This window comes from Papio anubis, chromosome 11, assembly GCF_008728515.1.
Source record: "Papio anubis isolate 15944 chromosome 11, Panubis1.0, whole genome shotgun sequence".
NCBI lineage: Eukaryota > Metazoa > Chordata > Mammalia > Primates > Cercopithecidae > Papio > Papio anubis.
In genome coordinates this window covers 7743462-7758976 of record NC_044986.1, presented here as the reverse complement: position 1 = coordinate 7758976, position 15515 = coordinate 7743462, and the positions used below count along the sequence as shown (strand labels likewise).

At 43.4% G+C, this 15515-nt stretch overlaps 2 long non-coding RNA genes across 2 annotated transcripts in view; one reads left to right on the top strand and one right to left on the bottom strand.

Annotated features, from left to right (window-relative positions):
* The first annotated feature begins 3824 nt into the window (after positions 1 to 3824).
* Positions 3825 to 9572, top strand: LOC103887806. The gene is made up of 4 exons (XR_004176859.1): positions 3825 to 5760; positions 7076 to 7223; positions 7485 to 7582; positions 9416 to 9572. It is a non-coding gene; the product is annotated as an uncharacterized LOC103887806 (long non-coding RNA).
* The window catches only part of LOC103887805, a 29964-nt gene continuing 22026 nt past the window's right edge, over positions 7578 to 15515 (bottom strand). The window contains exon 3 of the long non-coding RNA XR_002524502.2: positions 7578 to 8101. This is a non-coding gene — a long non-coding RNA (uncharacterized LOC103887805). The remainder of the gene's footprint in view (positions 8102 to 15515) is intronic.

The following is a 15515-nucleotide window of genomic DNA, read 5'->3' as shown; positions in this document are numbered from 1 at the left end:
AAAGGGTTCTCAATGCCCCCAATCTGTGACCCTAGCACCTAGCATAGTACCTAGTACACAAGAGGTACTCAAAAAAATAAATGTATTTGAATAAATGGATGGATGGGTAGATGGACTAAAATCCTTGTTTCCTAAACCTCTTCATTTACAATATTCAAAAATATTTAAATATTGGTTCTACCCTTAGTTCCAAACAAGAGGAACCTCTGTCCTAGGTTCTGAAATTCCGAGGGGTCTGCATATCACAAATACACACGATGAATGTTTTAAAAAATACACAGGGGCCAGGTGCGGTGGCTCACGCTAGTAATCCTGGCACTTTGGGAGGCTGAGATGGGCGAATCACGAGGTCAGGAGATCAAGACCATACTGGCTAACACAGTGAAACCCCGTCTCTACTAAAAATACAAAAAATTAGCCGAGTGTGGTGGCGGGCACCTGTAGTCTCAGCTACTCGGGAGGCTGAGACAGGAAAATGATGTGAACCCGGGAGGTGGAGCTTGCAGTGAGCCAAAATCACAACACTGCACTCCAGCCTGGGCGACAGAGACTCCGTCTAAACACACACACACACACGCACACACACACACACACACACATGTGAGCTGGGCACAGTGGCTCACACCTGTAATCCCAGCACTTTGCGAGGCCGAGGTGGGTGAATCACAAGGTCAGGAGTTCGAGACCAACCTGGCCAATATGGTGAAACCCCGTCTCTACTAAAACTACAAAAAATAGCCAGGTGTGGTGGTGTGCGCCTGTAGTCCCAGCTACTCAGGAAGCTGAGGCAGAAGAATCGCTTGAACTCGGGAGGCGGAGGTTGCAGTGAGCTGAGATCATACTACTGCACTCTAGCCTGGGCGACAGAGCAAGACTCTGTCTCAAAAAAAAAAAAAAAAAAATACACAGGTGCTCTGTCCCTTGGGATCCGACAGGTAATGCTGGCATAGTGCCACCTGCCACCTTAAACATTTACTCAGTTGACTAACACAGCTCAGGTCCCAGGGAAACACTTCTCTTTATCCCTTGCCCTATTCCTTGAAACGAAAAGTAACTGAGCCTAAATGCCACAAATGTTTGTGGGTTGTACCTGCACATGTCAGAAACAGACACTGCTTCAGAATCAGGGAGGACCTGAGCAGTAGAAGTGCTTAGGTAAGATAAATCACTAATTAATTACCTTGTCAACTCCATCTTCTGAGTTAAGGCAAACACAATAGATTCTCACATAATGAAGCATTTTTTCTCGGTGGTGCTGAGATTCCATTTTCTTCTGTCTCTTCATATTCTAATTTGTGGCCCAGAAGTCCTGAAGAATTAGTGCATAATTTGCAACGGTTGCATCTAATATCTGAAGAATATTTTTCAATAGTTAAATAATTCATATTACTCTTAAATTTGCATGTATGTGGATCTAGCTATGACATGCATGAAGCCTGGTACCAACTCCTACATGCACAACTAGATGGCCATTGAACACTAGAATTGAAAGTAATCCTATTATTGTAAACTATGCAATAAGATAGAGCTACATTTTCAAAATTAAATGTAAAATTTTATTTCTTAAAAATGTTTCATTTTTTATATTTGTTAATGATGCTATTTTTTCTTTAATTTTAAAATTTAACATCTCTTAAAAGTAATATTTAAACATATAAAAATAACTTTTTGTCACATTTGCTTTTTATTTTATTTTATTTTCACATTTGCTTTTTAAAACAAATATATTTAAATTGTTTTTTTCTTAAAAGACAATTACATTCCATTTTTAGTCTTTAAATGACCGAGAATAAATATAAGGCAAGATCATGATAGGAATAAAAATAGTAGAACTCAAAAAGAAAAAACTAAAACAAAAACAAAAATGGAATACCTTCAAAGAAATGGTTTGCTTAAATTTTGTAAAGCTGAAATAATAAAAGTGAGAAGTCTTATACAAAAGCATGAGACACATAAAATTTGCTAGTAAGACATTACAACTGCTACATTTAATAAAGTTTTAATTATGGATCAAAACAAGATAAATGAGCAAGAAAATGATTCTCATCAAATTCACAACTTCAAGAGGTCGATGAAATCCCTGGAACCTCACATTCTTCAGTACATGAAGATTTAATTAGTGCTCAGAGCAATGAGAATGAAAAAGAGGACTGTTCATAACAAATTCACAACTCAGGAGTGCAACTCCGGCCTGTTCTGTAGAAGGGGAAGAAATTTCCACTGTGAAAGCAGCAACCTGGAGAGAAAGATCAAGTCTCCAGAGCACCACTCATTTAGGTGGATCCTAAAAATGGCGCCCATCCCCCTCACAGCATGGGAATGTTTCTAGCAAAACACAGTCTGATTCAAATTAGCAAATACGATTTTTCACTGGGTGAGCATTGCAGGAAACTTAGTATTTCATTTTAGACCAACATTCTTTCAAATGGAAGAAGAACTCGAGACAGATTTTCATATTTCAAAGCGAAACATGAACTTTTTGATTATATGGGTTACATGATTCACACCAATTTTCAAGATGAGTTTTAGCCAAATAAGTTATTTTTGACCAGAAACATTTGGATTTTTAATTAAAATAACACAAAATGTCATTCACACACATAAAAAAAAAATTCGTGCGCAAATACTAGAAATTTAAAAATAGGCCAGACCTCCAATAATATTCAACAATGGTAAGTGAATAATATTCAACATTGTTGTGATGTTCTGAAAAAATGTTTTAGGAGTCCAATATGTAACCAAGAGTAATGATGCTTTTCACGGTATTAACAAGCACCATATTCACAGAAACAATAAAAGAATTTTTGGTTTAATAGAAATAACTCCAATTTTTATGCTAGAATGGCCAAAAATGTAAGATGAATAAAAGTAATAAAACAATCACTATCTAGGATAAATAATTCAAAATGAGATTACTAATTTAGTAGGTAATAGAGTGAGAGAATAAATCATACATAACACACAAACATAAGTAAATATTACTCAATGCAACTAGATGGCACCAGGGACAAAGGTCATGTTGAACAACTAACATTTATGATACGTATTGTTGAAGAATAAAACAAGAACATATTACATTGTCTCCACACCTAGAAGTACAGGTTTTGATTTAAATGAGGAACTGGAAAGATAACTTACAATTTTAGGAATTAAGTTAAAAGACCGTGAAGCTAAGTCTATGAAAATGGCGTGAACATACTTAGTAAAGGAAAAGGCGTATAGGCCAGAATTTTGTCCGAAAATTCAGCAGCATCCGCTGTAAAGCCCATAGTATAAATCTGTTGCTAGGACACGTGGTCTCAACTTGACCTATGGTGATGCACCTTTCAGAACAATTAAGCAAGTCTGAAGGGTAGTTTCTGGACCCACCCAAAGAGGGAACATCTTCATGAAACATACATCCAGTTTGACCTTACAAGCTCTCTCAGCATATAATGAGAATGCTAACTAAATGCTGTTCAAGCAATTCGATTTCATTTAAACACGACAGGAGAAGAGTTAGGCAAAGTAACAGAAGATCTACAGAAAAAGTTCATAAATAGAAAATTAAATTTACTTTGAATTTGCACTATCCATAATCTTTTGGTATACATTGTTGCTTGCTCTCAATTATATTATCAGAAGCTTTCAAAAGAAAAAAAATTTTAAGTGTGGCTACCTCATTTTTTAAATATCAAAACGAATTTTTTGAAATTTTAAAGAAAGTTTTCTAAATCAAAAGAAAACACATGTAAAATGTGTGACATTCCAATAAAATGTAAAGAAATTAGAACAAGAAAACAAAAATAATTGAGTCGCTGTGAAGAAGAGCTACATAAAAATAATTCCCAAATGAATTTTCCTTCGATAATATTTTGGGGATACTGTGGGTCAGGGAAGAGTCTTAGTTGAGTAGAGATACGAAAAAGTTGAGCAATTTACTGACATTTTCAGCTTTCTTCATAATATCCCAGCACTGAAAAATTTGAAAGAAGAAATTGAGAAATATTAAATCAATCTAGACACTGCTTTAAGAGATGGCTAAAATTGCTAAATACATGATTATTGTGTATATGATAAAATTATAATAATTTATAACATTTTCTGCAATAATTTATCATATGTAATTGTATTATAATATGTGAATGTGATATGTAAAATTCATGGTCTATTTCGGCATCTAAGTATTACTGGAAGACGTTTATTGATGACTCCAGCAGCTACTGCTTCAACTTGAAGTTCGTAAAAAACTAAGAACTACGATAACTCAAGAAATGTTGTCTAATTTGGCATTATTCCATGTGACATGTAAATTGTATGGAAATCTTTATTATAACAAGATAATTAGTGATTTTACTAAAATATAAACAAGAAATATAAATTTTATGGAATAAGTATATAATTTATGAGTTACGCATCTCAATTTTATTACCGGCCCATCAGTAAAATGCTTAAACATACACGATAATAATTAAATTCAGTCGTCTTTGAAATTTTGCCAACTTTCTGTCATGTACAAACTACAAACATATTTTTACCATATTTAACACATTTGTTTTCAGCACACACTCACGTGCTGGGCTCCACCAATGTCAGGAGTCAGCCTTCTTGTACACAGCGACAGACATTTCACCCCAGGCTCATCCACTGTCACTCCTGGAACTTCAGCAACACTTTCCTTTCTCTTCACCCTATGGTTTTCACTCAGCAGCTGGGAGGAGGAAGTGGGGGTTGGGGCACACTCAGCATTGGACTTCCCTGTAGACCCCCAGGGGCTGGGGCTGCTGAGGGGCTACTCAGCACCTGCCCTGACCCCTCTGCTGCCCTCTTGCCTGCTGATGGCTCCTGCCAGATGCCCTGTTGTAGCAGGATGTGGTTGGGAGTATGGCCACCACCACCACCTACCTCCCGTGTAGACCGCTTGTGCCACCTGAGAGGGCCTGCCTCTCCCCAGCCTCAGTTCAGCAATCCCAGGGACCCCATGTGTACCCCCAGAAGTGTGGCCGCGTGCTCCAAGCTCGGTGACTGACAGCTCCCCCAAATGCCATGGCTGCCGTCGGGGAGGAGAGGAGTGGCTCCCCCTAGCTTCCTCAAGGTGGGCCCTGCAGCCAGCGTTCAGCCTTGGCATCTTGCCTGTCGCTGCTGTAACAGATTCCCACAGACTTAGTGGCTTAAAACAACACAAATGTATCATCTCACAGTTCCAGAGGGTGGAAGTCGAAACTGGGTCTCCCTGAGCGAGGGTCAAGGTGTTGGCAGGACTGCTTCCTCCTGGGGCCTCGGGGTGCATCTGTGTTCTTGGCTTTTCAGGCTTCTAGAAACTGCTTCATTCCTTGGCAGTGGCCCCTCCCTGGATCTTCAAAGCCAGCAATGGCAGCTTGAGTCGTTCCCATGTCACCTGACGGTGCCTCTTTCCTGCCTCCCTCTTCTACTCACCGGGACCACTGTGATGACTTTGGGAGCACCTGGATGATCCAGGAAACTCTCCCCATCTCAGGGAATGGTTGACAACTGTAATTCCATCTGCCACCTGCATTGTCCTGTGTCATAGCATATTCACAGGCTCTAGGGACTCGGTTGTGACATCTTCAAGGGGCCATTATTCCACCTTCCACACCTTCCTTCACCCAACCCTGGCTTTGCTGGCCCTGACTGAGAGGAGTGGACTTCCGTGACTTGGTAAAGAAACCTCCACAGCCCAAGAATAGTAGCAATTTACCGGGTGCCAGACTTGGGCCTTACGTGTTTTATGTAATTCAATCCTCGCAACAAACATATGAGGTAAGTAAAATAATTCTCACCATTGTACAGGTGAGGAAACGGAGACATGGAAGGACTCCATAGCGAGACTAAATCCCCATAGCTAGGAATGGACAGTGTTGAGATTTAAGGCAGAATATGGCTTCCTACAGATTGATTCAGGTTGCCATTCATTGGGGAAAAGATGTTTATTGCCCACCTCCTAGTGCCAGGCGTAGTACCCAGCTGGGGACACAGAACAGGGAGCAGCACCAATATGGCCTCTGCTTCTCTGTAGGGAGGATTGCTCCTGCACAGAGAACTCGGCTGTAGAATTGGATAGGGGTGAGGGTGGTGGTGGGCCAAAAGGGAGGAGCGGGGACAGGCAAGTTTCTCCCACCCCGCAGTCTCCCCTCCTCCATTTTATTCTGTATGTAGCAGCCAGAGTTGTTCTTAAACCCAGACTTGACAATTCTCTGCTGAAAAACCTTTCATGTCGCTCCACTGCTCCCACCAAAAAGACCACACTCAGGCCAACCACAGTGGCTCCCGCCTGAAATCCCAGTGCTTTGGAAAGTGAAGGCTAGAGGATTGCTTGAGCTCAGAAGCTCAAGACCAGTCTGGGTCCACAATGAGATCTCATCTCAAAAATTTTCAAAAAATTAGCCAGGCATGGTGGTACATGCTTGTAGTCCTAACTATGTGGGAAGATTGGTCAAGCCCAGAAGTTTGAGGCTGCAGTAAGCTCTGGTGGCACTACTGCATTCCAGCCTGGGCAACTGAGCGAGATCTTGTGTTAAAAAAAACATAAAAATAAACAGAAAAAAAAAAACAAAACAAAACAAACTCTCTTAAACCTAGCTTACAAGTCTTTGAACATGGGGCCCACCCACCTCCCCAACCCCTTCTTTCATCTTTCAAGACTTGTCCATCCACACCCTATGCCTCAGCCATCCGGAAACCCCTTTCTTCCATGTCTTGCCTCTAGGCCTTTGAACACCCTGTTTCCTCAGCCAGGGCTGCCTTTCCTGCTTCCCCGACCTCTCACTGCCTTCGCCATCTCCTCCCCTACCTCCTACTCCCCATCAGGACTTGGATCAGAGCCATTCCCACCTAACTCCTTCAATGGGCAGAGACTCCATTTCCCTATTGCACACTTGCCACTTCCTCGTCTTTGTTCGTGACCGGACTGCAAGTTCCTTGAGATCAGGGGCCAACCGTCTAATTCAGTGTTGTACTGCCAGTGCCTGACATGGTGCCTGGCTTATGATGCTCAGAATATTTTTGTGGGTGGATAGATGGGTAAATGGATAGGTGAATGAATGGACAGACTGGTGCCTCAATTTTCCTGTCTTAGTGTATTAATCCACAGCTACATCAGAGCCAGCCCTGCACCCCAGCCTTCAACATGAGCAGCTCCTGCTCTCTGTAGCTCCAGCCCCAGCCTGGACCTATCTCTCAGAGCTACAATGCTAAGAGACAGTCCCTGAGTCTTGGATGACCACGTGAGTACCTCCACATGGTAACTGTGGAGGAACATGGCACACCCATCTTTCATGGAGCAGGGGGCCTGCCTACCTCCTCCCTGGGCCAGCCATCATACCATACCAGTGTCCCCAGTTCCTGAATCCCTCTGAGTCCTTCCTGCTCCCCTGACTCTTGGATGGCTCTGCCTGAAGGACAGTCAGGACAATGCAAAGTTCAGACATGCTCTCACTGCATGGGATGGGCCCTGCATGTGTAAAGAGCTGTGTGTTTTTCTGTAGAGGACTCGCAGTGTCTACACCGGGCAGTTGCTGTTTGCACGACATTGAGTAAACGTCACTTCCATCGGGGCAGTTACCCTTTGGGATTTCTGATGAAGGTACACCTTTTGAGATGCTCTCGAACAACTCCAAAAGATGCTCTGTCAGGGGCAGAGTGGTCCTATCTGACTTTTAGGGTTTATACATTTACTCTGAGAGTGAAACAACAGGACAAACATCGTCTCACTGGCTTAAGAGAGCAAACAAAAAAGACCATTAGACAGATCATTCTTCCTGCCAGGGAGACAGCCTATTGATACTTGCGACCACACAGGCAAGCAGAATAAGAGGATTTCTCCATAGCTGGGAATTTATTTTTCCAAGAATACCGGATAAATCCTTGTGGTTACCAACCAGCGAGGCTAAGACAAAAGGTCCTTTTCTTCCCAACTAATACGCATTCTATTAGTCAGGACTGGGGAACGGGTGACAGAAACTTGCTCCCAAAGAGCTCACACGACAAGGAGGGGTGCATTAGTTCTCAGGCCTGGACGAGGAAAAGACTGGGTCCTCACTGGCTCACAGAACTCTTGTCTCTTGCCTGGTTCTCCCTGTGGCACCGTTGCTGTCATTCTTTCCTGTGAGGAAGAGGGAGGAAGTATTACCATGAGTAGTTGTGTGCTTCAGCAATCGGAGAGGACAGGGGGCCTTATTCTCCCTGCCCAAGCTTTAAAAACACCCCAGAGAAGGATTTAGTGAGGCTTAGCCTGAGCCCTAGGCCCATCCCTGAATTGGGGCAAGGGAATGGGATGTCATTACCGGCTCAGTTGGGTCATATATGTGTCTGTCCCTCCGACTGGAGGGATAGGGTACAATGAGGGGCTGCCCTCAGCAGAAGCACAGGGTTGAAACCAGGCAGAAAGATTTCCAAAAGGTCTCAGGTTCTCTTCTGCATGGGCAGAACAGTAAATATCAGGCTGGGTGCGGTGGCTCACGCCTGTAATCCCAGCACTTTGGGAGGTTGAGGCAGGAGGACTGCTTGAGCCCAGGAGTTGGAGACCAGTCTGGGAAACATGGTGAAACCCTGTCTCTACTGAAAATACAAAGAATTAGCCAGGCACGGTGGTGCGCACCTGTAATCCCAGCTGCTCAGAAGGCTTGAGGTGGGAGCATCACTTTAGCCTGGGAGGCAGAGGTTGCATTGAGCTGAGATCGCAGCAGTGCACTCCAGCCTGGGGTACAGAGTGAGACTCTGTCTCAAAAAAAGAACAGACAAAAAAGATGAATTAAATCATAAAAAATAATTTAAAATGTGGAGTGAAAACATCACCCCTAATCCTGTCATCTCCAAACAACTGTAATTAACACGATCGAGTATTTCCTCCGAGTCTTTTCTCTCCAGGCACATGTACATGTTTAATATAGTCCTGCCATATTGTATAGACAATTTTGCATCCTGCTCTTTTTACTTAAGATGATAACAGAAGGATTTTCTCATGTTATTTCCTTTGACTCTGTTCCCTGCACAATCCACTTCCTTTCCTACTCAGATCTTTGGCAGAAAAAGTTTGTAGACTGCACAAATAACTGGAAGGAGTACTGACTTTTTTTGGTTTCCGGGGGAATGTGAGCAAAGAGAAGAGCAAGAAAGATTAAAAAGGGCAGGTCTTGGTGACCCTCACGGGGCTGCTGAAATAAACAAATGTCATATTCTATGTGCATGCCTTGAAATGGCTATATTTATCAGCATTATAGTCATTAATCACTAAATTTATTTTTCCCTGTTTTTTTTTAAATAACTAAGTCCACTGGACAGCCTTGAACACCAGTAGAGGGTGGTGCTCTCCTGCCACAGCCCACTGCAGAGAAAGGAGTAATTTCTCAGAGAATCTATGGATTTACTGTGGGTTGTGGGTGATAACAGGGTTTTCTAAAAGCACTTTCTGCTTCAGGTGAGGAGAGGATGCTGTTCTGAGAGCTGCTGATAATATGTGGATCCAAACCCACAGGCTTGAGCTGCTTAATTGAAATTCACATCAAAATGGAATTCTGGTTTAGCTCAACTTGACTACTATGGATGATGAAAATAAATCCCTGGGTCACACAAGGATAGTGATTGAGTAGAGCTTGTTTGCTGGCACAGGAATGACATTTCGACTGGAATTAAATTGTCGTCAGTTAACAGAACTGAATTTTCTGTCATTCTTTGACTTGAATTTTCTTTTTTCCCAAGATAACATGGACAGGACCCAGGTATTTCCAATGACTCAGAAAAGAGTACATTTGGCACGGGCTTACCCAGCTTTAAGTGGGCTCTGCTCTCCCTGAAGAACAGAGCCAAGGGAAGGTGGGGTACCCTGTCGTCCCTCCTTCTCTCATTTTCCATCCTGTCTGTCCAGTCCGTAAATGTTCTGTGGCTCTACTTCTAGAATCTCCTCTGCTACACCTATGGCCAGACCACCCCATCTCATGCCTAGACTACTGTGGTCCCTTCAGCCATTATCCACACAGGAGTGACAGCAACCTTTCAAAAACCAAACCCACCTGTGCCAATCCCCTGCTCACATGGCTTCTTGTTGCCCTGAGACCAAAACCCTCATTTGCAGCCCTGCTGATGGACTCCCTTTCTGACCCACCTCTACCTTTCCCCACATGTTGTGCCCTGGTTGCCCATGCCTCCTTCCTAGTTCCTGAACCCCCCAAACTTGTTCCTGCCTCAGGGCCTTGGCACATGCTCATGCCTCTATCTGCCTCCTCCCCAACTCATTACACAAAGGACTCCTGATTATTCAGATATTGACTCAAAAATGCCTTCCTTTGTGAGGCTTCCCTGAATAGCTTCTGCTTTACTTCATTTCTGGCACACTCATTCTTGGAAAGAAGCTTGCCATATTAGTCCGTTCTCATGCTGCTATAAATAACTGCCCAAGACTGGGTAATTTATAAAGAAAAGAGGTTTGACTCACAGTTTCTATGGCTGGGGAGGCCTCAGGAAACTTACAATCGTGGTGGAAGAGGAAGCAAACACGTCCTTCTTCACAAGGCAGCAGGAAGGAAAAGTGCAGTGGGAAGGGGGGCAAAGCCCCTTATAAAACCATCAGGTCTCATGAGAATTCACTCACTATCATGAGAACAGCATGGGGGAACTGCCCCCTTGGTCTAATCACCTCCCACGAAGCCCCTCACCCAACACGTGGGGATTACAATTTGGATCACACTTCAAGATGAGATTTCAGGTGGGGACACAGCCAAATCATGTCACTTGCTTTCTCATTCCTGCATGCCCATCTTCTTGCTCTGATATGGTTTGGATTTGTGTCCCTGCCCAAATTTCATGTTGAATTGTAATTCCCATTGTTCGAGGAGGGGCATGGTGGGAGGTGATTGGATCATGGGGATGGATTTCCTCCTTGCTGTTCTCATGATAGTGAGTGAATTCTCCTAATACCTGGTTGTTTAAAAGTGTGTGGCACCTTCCCTTTTGTTCTCTTCCTCCTTCTCTGGCCATGTAAGACATGTCTGCTTCCCCTTCACCTTCCACCATGATTGTAAGTTTCCTGAGGCCTCCCCAGCCATGCTTCCTGTACAGCCTGTGGAACTGTGAGGAAATTAAACCTCCTTTCTTTATAAATTACTCATTCTCAGGTAGTACTTTAGCACAATGTGAGAATGAACTAATACAGTTTCCCCAATTTGAAGTAAGCTTCTTGAAAACAAGAATGTTGTTAGATCTTAGTCAACATGATTTAGAAAGTACCTGTTGGGTACTTAATAAATATTAGTTGAATAAAAGAAGGAATGAACATCCAATTCTGAAAAGGCATGGTCTGTATTACTAGACATAGAGGAAGATATTTTGGAGTGTCGGCTTCTCTCCAACCAATGGCTGCTTGGTTTTTACCACTAGTTTCTTGCACATTGGACTTGTCTTTAAGCCATGAAAGGATCCCTTTAACATTCATTAAGGTCAGGCAAGTGAAAGTCTTACTTCTAGTACAGGAAAGCAAAAGCATGGATCTAACTAAAATGTCAAGTGCCCTAAGGTGTGAAAAATATTTAAAAACTTTCCATTTGCTCTTTTAGGGTAGTACCCTTTGTCAAAACCTTTTCTCCAATTTTATTCATGCCTGATAAATGGAAGAGGAGAGTTTTCCCAGAACACCATAAAATACACCCAGCTAGACAGGGCTAGGAGATTTAAGTGGCTTCCTGCCTGTTCCAGTGCCTGGAGGGGTAAAGCGGAGGAAAGAAACCTTTGAGCTTGAAGACAGCTGGAGGGAAGAAAAGAGAAAACATAAACTTAGAGCCCAGAAGCTTCTGAGAGGGAAGGGATCAGACCCCAAACCCTCGTCACCAAGGGCCCACATTACTGAAGCCCGCTAGGTGGGCTGGCTGGTCCTGGTCAAAGTCCAATGACCAGAAAGGATGCAAGCTTCTACTGGCCTCAGCCTCCCACTTCCAGTTACAGGCCTCATCCCTCCGACCAGGGGTGGAGAAACGACCCATCCTGGCCCATTCATAATTTTCCATCACCCTGACTACCATGATTGGCCTAGGGATGGTCACATGACCCAACCAAGCCCATCAGAGTCCTTCCCTGGGACTTTCCTGCCTGGAGCTGGAAGGGAAGAGTCCTCTGTAATCTTTAAGGACCTCAGCCCAGAGTGGCCTGAGATGGAGCATGCTGAAGAAAGTCCACTTGCTGTCAGAGAGAGCACATCCTCCTCAGTAACTCCCCACTCCGGCACATCCTCCTGGGTATTCTCAATTTCCTGCCCCACTTTTCCCCCACGTCCTTACAAGGACTTTCTGGAAACACCTTTTAAGCAAACTACCTGCACTCACCTATTTGTCTCAGAGTCAGCTTTTGGGGAATCCAAACTAATCAGGAATGGCCTGTCTGTGGAACATCCCTAAAGCCAGTTCTGTCTCTGCCTTTTCCCCGCTAAGGTTGTGTGATTGAATTAAATACTGTCATTCTCAAAGAATCATGGAGCAGAAAAGGTGGGTAAGCCACTCAACCCTGGGATTTTGAGAGAAGTAGTCATGGGGGAATGTAGGGTGGTGGTCTCTCAACCTTATCTGAGCTCACACCTCCCAACCCATGGAAATGATTGAGGCCCAGGCACCATGAACTGGGCATATCCCTGTAGAGGGTAGGTAACTGTCTGTCCTCCCACCCAAAGGAGCCTGCAGCTGAGCAGAGTTTGTCTTCAGCCACAGAGGCAGCAGTGAGAGGAGGAGGCTGAGTTCCACTCAGACAAGGCCACAGTGATGCATGGTCTTCGGGGGTAAGCAGGTGCTCTCACCAGACCTCAGGGGTGCGGTGGTTTTCCCGACGCAGTCAGCTGGAGGAAGCGAATCTGAGTGCCTTCCCATGGCAAGACCAAGGGAGTGAGGAAGCCAAGGGACATGCTCAGAGAGATGGCCAGCAGCATCCCGCAGGGGTGAGGTGGAGTGGTGCTCTCAGGGAGGGCTGGCAGCCTGTATCATCCTGCTGCATCATCCCTAAGAAAAACCATGACTTTCACCTCAGTGATGTCTAGCTGTAAAGCACTTTCACTCCCATAATTTAACTGTACCTTCTTAACCTCAAATTCTAGAGCGCAAATTTTCTACACATTTCACAGAGGAGGAAGTTCAGGCTCTGGAAGGTGAGGTGGCTGCCAGCTCCACAGGGCCAGGGTTCATCCCTAAAAAGAGACAGCAACTTCCCCAGTCTCAAGAGCATGGTCATGTCTTTCAAATGCACATACCTAACTTTAAGTTTGCTTCTTCCATTCTGCTGCGTGCGTGCTTACAGATCCAAAATGGTGGCCAAGTGCACTGGATTTTATCATTTATCTGAGTGAACTTGACTGCTTAATTAGCTGCTTTAAAGTTTCGTTTAGAGAGTGATTCAGCGGCATACACCTATAGGCAGCAATTCGTCATTTGTTCATTCAGACAATCAATAAATAAACCTCAGGAATTTACATGGATTAAGAGCCCAAAGTCTTCTTGAAGTGGTATTTTTCAGTGCTTATTTCACTTTGGGTTGCTAGGAGATAAATTGGTTTTTTTAAAAAAAGCAATTTGCATGAAGACCAGGAAAGCATTTTAATAATGTCAATATATAGCCAAATGGACTAAAGTGCTAAAGTGACAATTTTTCACTAGATAATTAAGCCTCCAAATTTAAATGTTATAAAAGAGATATAGTTGTATTCCACGGAGATCTATTCCACTTAGGTAGCTAATTATTTTTCAAGAACAACACTGAGTCATGTTAGACATCTTCTTGCTAATCTAATAATATTAAGCAACTGGGAGATGGTCCTATCCTACCACACAATCAGGAATGGAAAACTGGTAGGATTTTAATTGCAGAATTGTGGGAAATTTATTCTTCTAATCACTAGCACAAATCTGACAATCTGTCCAGCAGCTAGGAACTAAATTGAAGTTTACTTTCCCTGATACATATGTTGTAAATTTCACTAATTTGAACGGGTGGAGAGGAAGAGTGTCTTACTTCAGTTGTGCTGCCATAACAAAATCCCCGAGACTGGGTAACTTAAAAACAACAGAAATTTATTTCTCACAGTTCTGGAGGCTGGAAGTCCAAGATTAAGGTGCCTGCAGGTTGAATGTCTGGTAAGGGCATGGTCTGTGTTTTCAAGATGGTGCCTCTTGCTGTGTCCTCCTCCAGAGGGAATGAACGCTGTGTTTTTGCATAGCAGAAAGGGTAGAAGAACAAAAAGCTCTTTTTGTTTTGAATGCTGCATAGATGCTCTTTTGTAAGGCATTAATCTCATTCATGAGGGCAGAGTCTTCAGGACTTAATCACCTCCTAAAGGCAGAACTTCTCAATACTATCATACTGGCAATTGAATTTCAGCTTGTGAATTGTAGAGGACACATTCAGACTCTAGCAAAGAGCCCATCTATTTTGGTTAAAAATATCAGCTGTAGGACTTATGTAATACTTTTAAAATGTTTTCCTTCAAGTCCAAATAGAATCTTGAGTCTGGCACAAAATAATTATATAAGTGTTAGCCATTATTATTGCCTCAATATAGATACATAGCCTGGAAGAAGCTTTAAAAAATTCTTTGAAACGGTACAGTAGATCATTTGCAAAGAGTCTGATCATTCTTCCCATCCTTGTACTCCAGCCTTTTCATCCCGTGACTTTACCGCTTCTCCCATCCAGAGAGGCAGAAAAGATGTCTCTCCCCACCCATCCCCCAAATCTGGCAGGCCTGTGACTTGCTTTGAACAACAGGTTGTGGAGAGAGTGACACTGTGGGAGCTTAGAGCCCAGGCCTCAGAGATCTCAAAGCTTCCACTCCTGTCCTCTTCGAACTCCTGCCAGTATGCAAAAAAAGTCCCAGCTGGCACTGTGGACATGAAAGACCACCTCGAGGGAGAGGCATGCCTGCCATGTTAGTGAGTCTGTCTTGGACCCAACAGCCCCAGGAAAGCTACAAGACTAGGGGCCACCTGAAAGACTCCAGGCAAGACCAGCAGAAGCACTGCCCAGCAGAGCCCAGCCCAAGCTGCTGACACACAAAACTGTCCACAAATAAAATGGATGTTGTTTGAACCCACTAAGTTTTGGGGTGGCCTGTAATGCAGCAACAGATCGCTGATACAAATGGGTTTTTAATAAATGTAGATAATTCAGAAATAAGAGTATAAAAATAATCCTCATAACCCTACCCCTAATTTTAACGGCCATTAATATGTTGGTATTTTTCTTCCAAATTTTTTCTTTATGTTTTTTACAAGGATGAAAACATTGATCTGAAATGCGTCTCCTACCTCCAGTTCATCTGTTGAAGACCTTACCCCCAAGGTGACTGTATTTGGAGATAGAACCTTTAGGGAGCTAATTAAGGTTAAATGACATCGTAAGTGTGGGGCCCTAATCCAATGGGAGTAGTGTACTTGTAAGAAGAGGCAGAGACACCAGAGATTTCTCTCTCTCTCTCCTCCCTGAATATGCAGAGGAAAGCCTCTGTAAGAATGCAGCAGGAAGATAGCTGTGTACAAGCCAAGGGGAGAGAC